Source organism: Rhinopithecus roxellana, chromosome 6 (genome assembly GCF_007565055.1).
Source record: "Rhinopithecus roxellana isolate Shanxi Qingling chromosome 6, ASM756505v1, whole genome shotgun sequence".
Lineage (NCBI taxonomy): Eukaryota > Metazoa > Chordata > Mammalia > Primates > Cercopithecidae > Rhinopithecus > Rhinopithecus roxellana.
Window position 1 is genome coordinate 57,910,827 of NC_044554.1, and position 12,164 is coordinate 57,922,990.

Below are 12,164 nucleotides of genomic sequence, written 5' to 3' on the forward strand. Positions count from 1 at the left end.
CTGCCTTTTCGTGTGAGGCAGCTGCCCTCCACCAGTGAGGACAAAGGACTGGTGTGACAGCCTTTTGTATTCACACTTGTGATTCCTGAGCTCTTGTCCAGCTTCCAGGAAAAATGAGGTCGCATGAACGAGTTTCAGGATGGTAAATGTGGGGGATTTTATTGCTGATGAAAATGGCTCTCAGCAGGAAGGGGAGCTGAAAAGGGGACTGGGGGTGGGGGTAGGTAATCCTCCTCTGAAGTCCAGCTGTCTCTGGCTGGATTCTTTCCTGAAGTGATGCCATCAAGCTGTCCCTCTGAAGTCAAGCCGTTTCTCTCCAACATCCAGCTACAGTCTCTGCTCCTCTCCAACTGAGTCTGGGGTTTTTATAGGCACAGGATGGGGCAGGGTGGGACCATGGGTAGTTTAGGAAAAAGCAACATTCAAGTGGGAAAACAGGGATAGAAGTTCTCACTTTGGACAGCAGTTTCAGGCTTTTGGGCTTGAGGGTGGGATTTTTACCAGGGACCTGCCCTTTTCTGCCTAGAATTTCTCTGCCTCCTGTCCCCATCAGTTCCTTATCTCCATCATCCTAAACTGGGACAGTCTTCTCTGTTACATGCTTGCAAAGCACTGTATAATTTCCTTTTACAGCACTTAATCAGCGTTTGCTATGACATACTTGTCCTTCCTCACTAGAGAGGAAAGCTCTGTCACAGGGATTGTGTCTGACTTTGCTCCTATACCTGAAATGTAGGGCACACCTCCCAGACAGCAGATAGATTCATAATTTCAAAATAAAAAATATACACACATATATACATATTTACACACATATACGTAGCGGCACCATTGTGTTCCAACCCCGTGTACACAATGTACTGTGCTCCATTCTCTTGTGGAGCTTTGTGGGTCTAGATTTGTGACTCCAGACCAGCTGTTCTCACAGATGGCTACACGTTAGATGTACCTGAGGAGCTTTAGGCAATCCCCATGCTGGGCCCATTCCCAGACAAGCCCACAGACTTGCCTGGGCAATGCCCAGGAATCACGCATCCTAATGTTCACCAGGTCACAAAGTCCATTTCAGCAGCAAAACTCTTTCATAAACTATATTTTCTTCACATAAGATGTGTTCCTTCTCAAGAATCATCCTTTATGCTTTCTTCATGAAACACTGATTCAAAAATACCCTTCTAGTATTCAGAAAAAGGACCTGGACTAGGTGGACCAAAGTGACAAATGCAGTCAAGATGCCATGGTCCCTCTGTCCCACCTTCCTACCCTCAAATTCTAATATCCAAAGCTGGCAGGCTCGGGAAGCCTTGATAGCCTCTGACCCTCTAGTAAGAGGGGTGGCTGGAGGTTGACTTACCAGGTTGCCTTCACCTCAGTAGGAAAGCAGGTGGGGCAGGCACTGCTAGAAGTTCTCACAGAGGCCAAAGTAAGAAGCCCAGCAGGAGTGAGGAGGGCTGGGCTGGGGACATGCCCTGACAAAGGACATATCTTATTGCCCTGCGAAAAGAAGGAGCCTGAAGGTCTTGGCTTGCTCTTGGTTTCTGAAAACACACACAAAAAACTGGCAACCCAGATTTTAAGCTGTGCAACTCTTGATGGTGGGAGAATCGACTGCTGGGCACTGCAGGTATGGGAGCTCTGCTGTGGGCCTGGGGCCTGGGGAGGGTTCTCTGGGGCTGAGGTAGAGAATGGCACCCACTAGGTGTGTTCACTGAGCTTCATGCCATCCCCAGATTCTTTCTCGGGGCCTGACTCCTTCCTCCTGGGTTTGCATCTCCAGGCCCAGGTGTGGGTCTGGGTGCCTCCCTGCCTCCCTCTCCTCCCTGTCCAAAGTTTGACAGGGCTCATGGGTCTGCCTTGAAGCTTGGTAGGATCTCTCTGCAACTGAGAACAGAGGGGTCATGGTTTGCTTCTAAACTGGGCTAGGCTGGGCATAGTGGCTCACGCCTGTAATCCCAGCACGTTGGGAGGCCAAAGCGGGTGGATCACCTGAGGTCAGGAGTTCGAGACCAGCCTGGCCAACATGGTGAAACCCCGTCTCTACTATAAATACAAAAATTAGCCGAGCCTGGTGGTGGGCACTTGTAATCCCAGGTACTTGGGAGGTTGAGGCACGAGAATTGCTTGAACCCAGGAGGCGGAGGTTGCAGTGAGCCGAGACTGTGCCGTTGGACTCCAGCCTGGGCAGCAAGAGAAAAACTCCATCTCAAAAAAAATAAATACATAAAAAACAAATAAATAAATTGGGCTAGGACTTCGGATTGAAGGCCCTCCTTGGGGCCAGTGACAGGCCAGTGCTAGAGGACCTCATGGGTAACTGCATCCTTTCCCTCCCTCTAGGCTGCCCGTGCTCCAGGGAGGTGCATTTGCTTTTGTGGTGACTTCTCTGGCTGTGCTCTCCCTTCCCACCTGGAATTGCCCTGAGTGGACACTCAATGCCAGCCAGGTGAACACCAACTCTCCAAAATTCACTGAGAAATGGCAGAAGAGGATCCGAGAGGCAGCAGAGCAAGGGGGATGGCTGGGAGCAGGAGAGGTGTCTGCAACAGGGACTCCTGAGTGCATGCATTTGTTCAACATTCCTTATCCAACTTTCTGCCAGGCAGGATCCTGGACTTTAAGATACTGCGGTAGATGAGACAGAGAAGGATTCTGCCCTCACAGAACTAACGTTCCAGTGGACATGTGTGGTGAGGTAGGGTGGAGAGAGAAAGACGCTAATAAGCAAATGGAAAAGGCAAATTTCAGCGAATTATAAGTGCAATGAAGAAAATGAAACAGAATGATGAGCAAGAGAGGCACTGGGCTGCCCAATGGAAAGGATGGAGAGTGAAAATAGGTGTTCTTGGAAACACTCCTGAATATATCAAGGAGGAAGAGCTCAAACATTGCTCCAGCCAGTCCCAGGAAGTAGAGAGGGCAGCAAGTAGTACTCCCGCTTTATATTAATTCACTAAACATCATTAGTTGAACATCTGGCAGGTTGCTATTCACTGAATATCATTAGTTGAACATCTGGCAGGTTCCAAGCGTTGTGTTGGGACTATAAGGAGAGAGACACATCATGGTGGTAGTGGTGATGATGGTGGTGGTGGTAGTGGTGGTAGCAACAGATCGTGGTTACTCAGCTCTTAGAGTTTTCCAGGCACTCTACTACAAGTTTTTCACAGATGCACAAGTGCCATATTGATAAATGTCCGCAGTGGGCTCAGATTAATGGGAGGTCCAACATGCCGGACTAGGGCTCAGCACCACTTGGTTAGTGGGCACTGACAGCTTAGCTTGCCCATTTTGGAGAGTTGTGCCCCTGTGTTTATCCCACCGTGAAGCATGACCCTTGCTAAACTCAATTGTATCATCTGGGGAGAGGAACTGGTGGCCTGGAGCGGGCTCTGAAAGTCAGCAGTGTTCCAGGTTGGCTTATCTAAAGGGTCGAGAAGAAAGTTAGCACACTCAGGATTCTTGGCAGAGAGATCACCACAGGCTTAGGGACAGACCCCAGCAACCTCACCCAAAGTGGGCAGGTGGAGGGGTGGCCTGTGGGTGGGGTGGAGTTGTAGGTGGTACACTGTGAGAGAGTGAAGGTCACTTGAGATCTTTAGGGAACCTTAACCATCTACTTCCCAGCTCAACCTGAAACCCCTAGGGCCATGGCATCTGTGCATGGGCTGGCCTGGAGCTGTGCCCGGCACCCCCTGCTCTGCAGCCAGGGTAGCATTATACAGCACAGCATGAAGGTGGGGCCCAGTTCGATGTAGTTTGCTCAGGCATGAATACGGCCCCCATTTATGACCTTCTGTACCAACTCCCCGGTATCACTGGGACTGGACCAAGGATGTTCCAGAACTTAGGGCTATGGACCTACAGCAGGGTGGGTTCCCTAGATATATCTGGGAGCCAAGCTAAGAAGCCTTAGACCAGGCAGGGCCCATCCTACAGCCCACCTTGATCCATGTTGAGTGTCCTCATAGCCTCATTGCTTCAACAATTGCCAGTCTCCCATATGGGAAATACAAAGGACAAACATGGAAGACGGGAAACAATAGTAAGATTCCTATTCCTACCCGTATTTGACCAGTAAGAAGGAACAGAATCCACAAAACATCTCAGTGCCTAACAGTGCTACTCTGTGCTTGATAATATTGCTCTAGTTTGGTTTTTCCCTCCTTCCTTCCAAAGTTTGAACTAGTACCCTTTAAAATAAACTTTTTCTTTTTTTTGACACAGAGTCTTGCTCTGTCACCCAGGCTAGAGTGCAGTGGTACCATCTCGGCTCACTGTAACCTCTGCCTCCCAGGTTCAAGCGATTTTCTTGCCTCAGCCTCCCAAGTAGCTGGGACTGTAGGCATGTGCCACCAAGCCCAGCTAATTTTTTTTGTCTTTAGTAGAGACGAGGTTTCGCCATGTTGGCCAGGCTGGTCTCAAATTCCTGATCTCAGGTGATCCGCCCGCCTCGGCCTCCCAAAGTGCTAGGATTACAGGTGTGAGCCATTGCACCCAGCCATAAAATAAACTTTTAATTTAAGTCTTACAAGCATAAAGCAAAGAACACAATAAATTTTCAAAGCTGAGCTGATCTATGTAACCTAGCTCAAGAAATAGGCATTAACAACACCCCTTAAGCCCCATCATGCCTCCTTCCAGTCACCCCTCCCATGACAGTTACCACTATCCCAACTTCTAATACCACAGATTATTTTTGTTTGTTTATGAACGTTGTGGAACCACATAGTACATATTCATTTGTGTGTGACTTCATTCATTCAATATTATGTTTGCAAGATTCTTCCATATTGTTATGTGTGGTGATAGATTATTCATACTCATTGCCGAATAATGTTTCATTATATAATGTTCCATTATGTAAAAAGACAGCAGTTTATCAATTCTGTGTTATCCAAATTATGTGTTTAAGGGTGGTTTCCAGTTATTTGCTGTTGTAAATTGTGTTGCTATGAACATTTGTGTACTTGTGCTTAAGTGAACATATATATGTACATCCCCTGAACGTGTACTTAGCATTGCTTGGGTCATAGAATGCGTATGTGTTCACCTTTAGTAAGCACTACTAGATACCTCTCCAAAGCGGATCTTCCAACTTCCACTCCCTGCCAGCAGTGTGTGAGCTCCAGTTACTTTACATTCTCACAAACATTTTCTATCTTTTTTATTGTAGCCATCCTGGTGGTACATTTGTAGCTTTTTTATGATGCTGTTGGGATGTTTTAGAGTTAACTATAATTGTCCCTCTTCAACTTGTAGTTCTGCTTGACTTCCTTGGGTCATTTTTTCCCTGTGCTTACCACATTAACTGGTGACTGGAGTTAAATATCCTGATATAGACTTTGTCAGATATCACCACTTCCATGATTTTCATTTCACTGAGTATCATGCAAATCTTCATCTAAGATAAAAGTTCAAGCAACAGACCATGTCCTAATGTGCCAGCATCACGTTAGGAATTGGCTTCATTCACAACGGTCCCTCCTCCTTGCCTATCCAGCTCAGCCAAGTGTACTCTGGGCCCAGTTTCATCAAGACAATAACATTAAATGTGTTCCAGTTTGGTAGAATCAACTCTGATGCCATCATCTCTCATCTAAGACTGAAGACATATCTAAAAATATTGCTAAGAAATAATTTTACTAGCAACTTATTTTAAAGATAAAGGGCAAAAGTAGCATCATTTGGTACAGCAGTATTTCTGGTGACTCCAGTTCCTTCTGCTACCATCTTTTTTCCCCCCACTGGGATCCCTGAGTCCATTCCCTTGCTCCTATTAAAGGAGGAGTATTGGATTCCTTCTCTGTTATCCTTCAAATAGTGAGCAGCAAAAGTAACACTGTTAAACCTACTTCATGTGTCCTTCCCAAGATACTTTCAAATGACTTAATAAGTATATTGTAACTGGGTCCTCTCCACTGGGTAGGGTGCCTCTTGAAAATACCAGATTTTTCAATACAGCTGATAAATGCCTTCAGGGTTCCAACAGGTGAAATTAAATTAATTTATATTATTCCTACTTTAGGGAACACAATCAAATCCCTAGTCCTGGAAAGGTTTCCTTATCTCTCCATTTCTTAACCTATGCCTTAGACAATGGTCCACTGTTGACTTGCTCTCGTGCTCCTCCTACCCTGGAAAGCCAGGCCTCTGTGCCTTTGTCACCAACATTTTGTTGCTTCAAGCACACATTCCAATTTTTTCAAAATTGTGCTGCTTTGTAGAAGTAATGTGAAATATGAAGAGGTCATTTGATATTGTATTTCTTGGTCTACTCTTGCCCTGTTCATGCTGTGAAAAGTGATCCTTGAGCTGTTGATGTGTAAGTTGATATCATGTTGGTGGATGATCTGGGCTGCCAGTCTTTTTATAGTACTCTGGGTCAGATCTTTAGTTGCAGAATAGGCAAAGCTCAAACCAGAAACATTGTCAATACCAGTTTTTAAAAAGTCTTTAAATTTCCCTTGCTCTGTGATATGTCCAGGATAGGCAGCCTGCCAGCTCTGTGATGGGCCATAAACCCTCAAAGTGTATTTCCCCACCAAAGGCACAGGAGCCCATTGCTGTTAACAATCTGGACCATCCTGGGTGACACAAGTGGCAACAGATGGAGGTGGGGATTATGTTGTTTGTGAGCATGTGTGTGCATGGCTTGTGGCCCAAGGTGTCATCTTGTGGACTCTAGTGACTACTTTCAAAGATATACTTCCCTTCTCTTATTTTTTTGTTTGAGACAGAGTCTTGTTCTGTCACCCAGGCTGGAGTACAGTGGCCCGATCTCAGCTCACTGCAATCTCCACCTCCTGGGTTCACGCCATTCTTCTGCCTCAGCCTCCTGAGTAGCTGGGACTATAGGCACTCACCACCACACCTGCCTAATTTTTTGTATTTTTTAGTAGAGACCGGGTTTCACCTTGTTAGCCAGGATGGTCTTGATCTCCTGACTGCGTGATCCGCCTGCCTCGGCCTCCCAAAGTGCTGGGATTACAGGCATGAGCCACCACACCCAGCTACTTCCCTCCTCTTTTTAAGACTAAGGGGCATCAACATGAACAATCAGTCTCTAAAATTTAAACATGAAGTCCTGTCCCATGAAAGGGAAGAAATATAAATAGCGTTTTCTGTGATTCACTTGCCAGATCAGTTAGTTTATTGACTGTGGCTCAGGAATCTATGTAATTACGTATGGTATAATTGTTGGTAGGATTTACATGTGCACAGTTACCACGTCACACATACCTTGGTCCATTGGCCTGACTTAGACTTGCCTGTACTTCTATCAGGGGTCTTCTGTTGGCTGGACAGAATGTTGCATTCTTCTAGTTCCAATCTTTCCCAGTTAATTGAGTTCCACCTTCAAAAAGATGCCAACTAATGCTTTTGAATTCAAAGATTTATACAATGGGGTCCAAGTCTCTGTTGCTGGATTTAGATTATACTGTGAGGTTATGGCTGCCTTAGGAGATGGGGACTAAATCACTTGCTTGTGGATCTTATGTATCCTTCCTGGGTAATTGTCTTTTCTTTTCCTGAATATAACTATTTCCCTGCAATCAATACATTTTGTTTATCAGGCTAGTCCTTATTTGAATGTCTTTCTGACATCCCTCAAGACACAACTGACATCTCTGATCTCAGACTTATTTGCTTATTCATTAGTGGTCTAATCCCAAACAGTGCCCAGTGGTGGACTGCTTGGTAATGGTCTTTCAAAGGGAGAGTGGTTGAGTAGCTGCTTTGGGCTACATCTGCACCAAAAGCCCCATGGCAGTGCTGGACACCTGTCTTTTGCAGGGTCAGTCCTCACTCAGCGTAGACTCCATCACCAACACTTCCCGTAGCTCAGGAGCACTGTGCCTGTGAGAATGCAATAGACTAATCTGAGCCCTAACTTGTGAATTTCAGCTAGAACCTTCTGTTACTCTTCGCTACTTTCAGCAACAGCCTTTTTGCATATGCCTGTACTCTGACATATAGTCCAAAAGTACACCCAGATGTAAGCAGACTCAATCACCTCATCAAATTCCTGTCCTTCTTTTTTATCTCAGGGTGGACCTGGCGTTAACAAGGCATTTCAAGCTTTAAAGAACTGCTCCATGTAGCTCCAGACCAAGATATACTTAAGGCCTTCACTTGTCAAGCTGGTGGGACCTAGAGTTTTGCCAGGCCAGTTGTCCAGTCTCAGAGTGGTATGTGCTGCACTACCTTTTCCAAAGCAGGAAGTTCTTCAGTGAAGTCTATTCATATCGTATCATCAATAGAATGAATCACAGCACACATGCGGCTTGTGAGTTTGTGGGGTTTCTTGTTTTTGTTGCTTTTTGCTATCGCCTGGGGAGCCTATACTTGGCTTTGGTAAATTCAAATTAAAACTGAGCATCTGCTCTGCTAGATTCCAGGGCAGGGTTTCCCTACACTCAGCCCTGCTGAGAACTACGATTCCTTATGTAAGAATCTGTTGCCTCCCTACTTCCCAAGAAATGAGATCTGACAAGTGAATTCATCTTTACTCCTGGTTAAGCCCTTCTGCTGCTCAAATCCTTCCTGTGTTTTAATGCAATGTCTGCCTCTATCACTGCAATGGAACAACTAAAAAAACTTCAGTATGGCTGGGTGTGGTGGCTCATGCCTGTAATCCCAGCACTTTGGGAGGCTGAGGCGGGCAGATCACCAGAGGTCAGGAGTTTGAGATCAGCCTGGCCAACATGATGAAACCCATCTATACTAAAATACAAAAATTAGCCAGGTGTGGTGGCACATAGCTACTTGGGAGTCCCAGCTACTCGGGAGGCTGAGATACAAGAATCACTTGAACCCGAGAGGCGAAGTTTTCAGTGAGCTGAGATTGTGCCATTGCACTCCAGCCTGGGCAACAGAGCAAGACTGTCCAAAAATGCAAAAACAAAAAACAGTGCATTTAGAAGCAGTTGCCTTGTGTTTTGAGGATAGTGGACAATAGTTATGGAAAAGAATGTTCCTGGGGCCTGAACAGTATCAGTAGTGAGAGTGGATGTTTAGGGATTTGGGTCATGCCCTGCCAGCACTGAGGACTAGATTCCAAGTGACAGAGGCATTCTTATTTTCTTTAATACATTTGTTGTTTACTTTTGTGCTTGTGATATGTAGAGTCCTCTAAAGCAGGAATTTGCAAAATATGGCTCTTGGACCAAATCCAGCCTGTGACCTGTTTTTTTATTTTTATGGCCCATGAACTAAGAATGTTTTTAAAGGTTGTTTTACAAAAAGATCACGCATCAGAAACTATATGTGGCCTATAAATTCTAAAATATTTACTATCTGGCCTTTTATGGAAAAAGTTTGCCAATTGTTGCTCTGAAACACAGGGCCCAGGTGTAAGGGAGCCATCTTCACCCACACTGCCCCCAAGTGTCTGACACAGTGAGCCACAAACCTAGGGTCTTATCTGTGGTATTTTAGCTCCCTCTGCTGGGCCAATGTTTTTCACCAGTGCTGTAAATGCGAGAAAGTTCTTGCTAATTTCAACTTCATCTTATTAATTGATGATTGATTGGTTTCATTCACCGAGTCATCCTATTGGAAGGGAAGACAGATTCCCATGTTTCACTAAGTTATACTGATCCACACACATCTCAAGACTTGAAACCACTGACGGTCAGCCAACCAATTGTACAACACGATACTAGCCACAGATGAAAGTGTCAGCAATATGGAACCAATAGGAACATCATTACTCATTTGGGATGCAAGAAGTAGTGGAGAGGGAAAAGTGAATGATGATTCTGTTTTGCGGGAACGGTGGTTGTAGTAAAAGTGGAAAACCGTGGGCAGAAACGGCAAATTCAGTTTTCAACACCTTAGACCTATTTAAACATCATTCTCCAGTATCATGGTAGTTTGAGCTAACGTAGAACCCACAAACATTACCAACACCTGAAAATGCTGGATGAACTGTTATTAAATCCAGAATCAAGTTCAAAACCAAAGGGAAAACATTACTTTCTAGAAACAAAGATGGCAATTATAGCCAGGATCATGGGGCTTATGATGGTTGGGTAAAGAATCAGACCCAGATATACCACCAAAGGCTAGGAGCTTGGGTTGTAATGATCATCTGGGATCTGGAAGAGCACCCGCTTCAGTGAATGGGTGAAATAATAATCCCACCATCCCAGGAAATAAACAAGGAAAGTTTTATTCTTCCTAGGGATCTGTGGGAAGTGTTAGAATATGGAGTTGTATGAAAAATAAGGACTCCAACTCTACAACGTGTGAACACATATGGGTGTGGTGGAAAGATGTGCCAGCTCAGAAATTAAAGCTAAAACTGGTCCTGTCAATAAAATACCTGTGGTTCTCACAGAAGAAAATGTGCAATTATTCTTTAGGGATATTTTGACATTCTAAAGCACATAAGACACGGGGGAAGAAACAATTCCCCTGAAGATGAGTTCACAGACATAAATTTTGTCATTTCACACAAGGTAATAATGTATTATGAGAGAGAATCAGCAGAATCAAGAGCTAATAGAACAATTTAAAAGATGATATTAAATCAATATGTTTAAAATAATTAAAGAGAGTAAAGAAGCAATAGAAACCATAATCTAGAAGATAAAATGAAACAAGAACAAGGAAATTTGAGCAGAGTGCCAAACAGAAGTTTAGTAATAAAATCAAATAAAGTCACTGCAATTTAAAAATGCATTTAATGATTTAAATAGCATGTAGACACAGCTAAAGATATATTCATGAACTGAAGGATCATCTAAGGAAATAATCCAGAATGCAGCCCTGAGAGGTAAAAAGATGGGAAATGTGAAAAAGAGGATGGGAAATATGAAACAGAAGTTAAGAAATGTGAAGCTAGACTGAGAAGTCCAGCTTGTTTCTAGTAGGAATTCCTGAAGGTGATAATGAGAAAATGGAAAAGTGATAGTATTAGAAGAGATATAATGACTAATAATATTTTAGAACAGATGAAAAATATGAATATTCAGATTTAAAAAGCACATGTAGTCTCAAGTGTAATAAACAATTAAATCTACAATTAGATGTATCAAAATGAAACTGCAATACAAATACAAAGAGAAAAATTTTAAAAGTAAGAAAGAAAAAATACCTACAAAAGAATAGCAGTTGGACATTTAGCAGCCTTCTCACTACCAACAGTAAAGGCTGGAAGAAAATGGAATATTTTCAAAATGCTAAAAGAAAATATTATCATCCTAGAATTCTATCCCACTGTAGAATCCCACATCAGGCAACACTGATAGCAAAATAAAGACATTTTCAGGTAAACAAAGACTAAGAATTTATCAGTCACAGACCCTTATTGAAATAATTATTAAAAGCTAAACTTCAGGAAAAAGGAAATGGAATCTTGAATGAAAGAGTGGTGGAAAAGAAGCTATAAGTGAGCAGAGGAGCATACGGGTAGAAAATGTAGGTGGATTAGTCAGCTTGGGGTGCCACAACAAAACACTATAGCTGAGTACAGTGCCTGTATATGTCTATAGTCGCAGCTACTTCGTAGGCTAAAACCGGAAGACTGCTTGAGTCCAGGAGTTCAAGACCAGCCTGGGCAACATAGTGAGACCCTGCCTTTACAAAACAAAAACAAAAACCAACCATAGACTGGGTGATTTGAACAACTGAAATTTATTTTTTCATAGTACTGGAGGCTGGAAGTCTGAGATCTGGATGCCAGCATGGTCAGCTTCTGAGGGATGCTCCTTTCCTGGCTTGCAGCTGGCCACCTTCTAGCTGTGTCCTCACAAAGACTTTCCTTGGTGCGTGCAGAGAGAGAGAGGAGAGAAGAGACAGAAAAATCTCTTCTCTTTATAAGGGTACTAAGCCCATCAAAGGGGCTTTTCCCTTATGTATTAGTCTGTTTTCATGCTGCCAATAAAGACATACACAAGACTGGGTAATTTATAAAGAAAAAGAAGTTTAAGGGACTCACACAGTTCCAGGTGGCTGGGGAAGCCTCAGAATCATGGCAGAAGGTGAAAGGCACATCTTACATGGCGGCAGACAAGACAGAATAAGAGCTAAGTGAAAGGGGAAACCGCTTATAAAATCATCAGATCTTGTGAGACTTATTTACTACCATGAGAACAGTATGGGGGAAACCACCCCATGATTCAGTTCTCCCATCGGGTCCCCCACAACATGTGAGAATT

General features: G+C 43.9%; 1 pseudogene; it reads left to right on the forward strand.

Moving 5' to 3' along the window:
- Positions 1-12,164, forward strand: part of LOC104658065 — a 41,862-nt pseudogene that overhangs the window by 20,861 nt on the left and 8,837 nt on the right.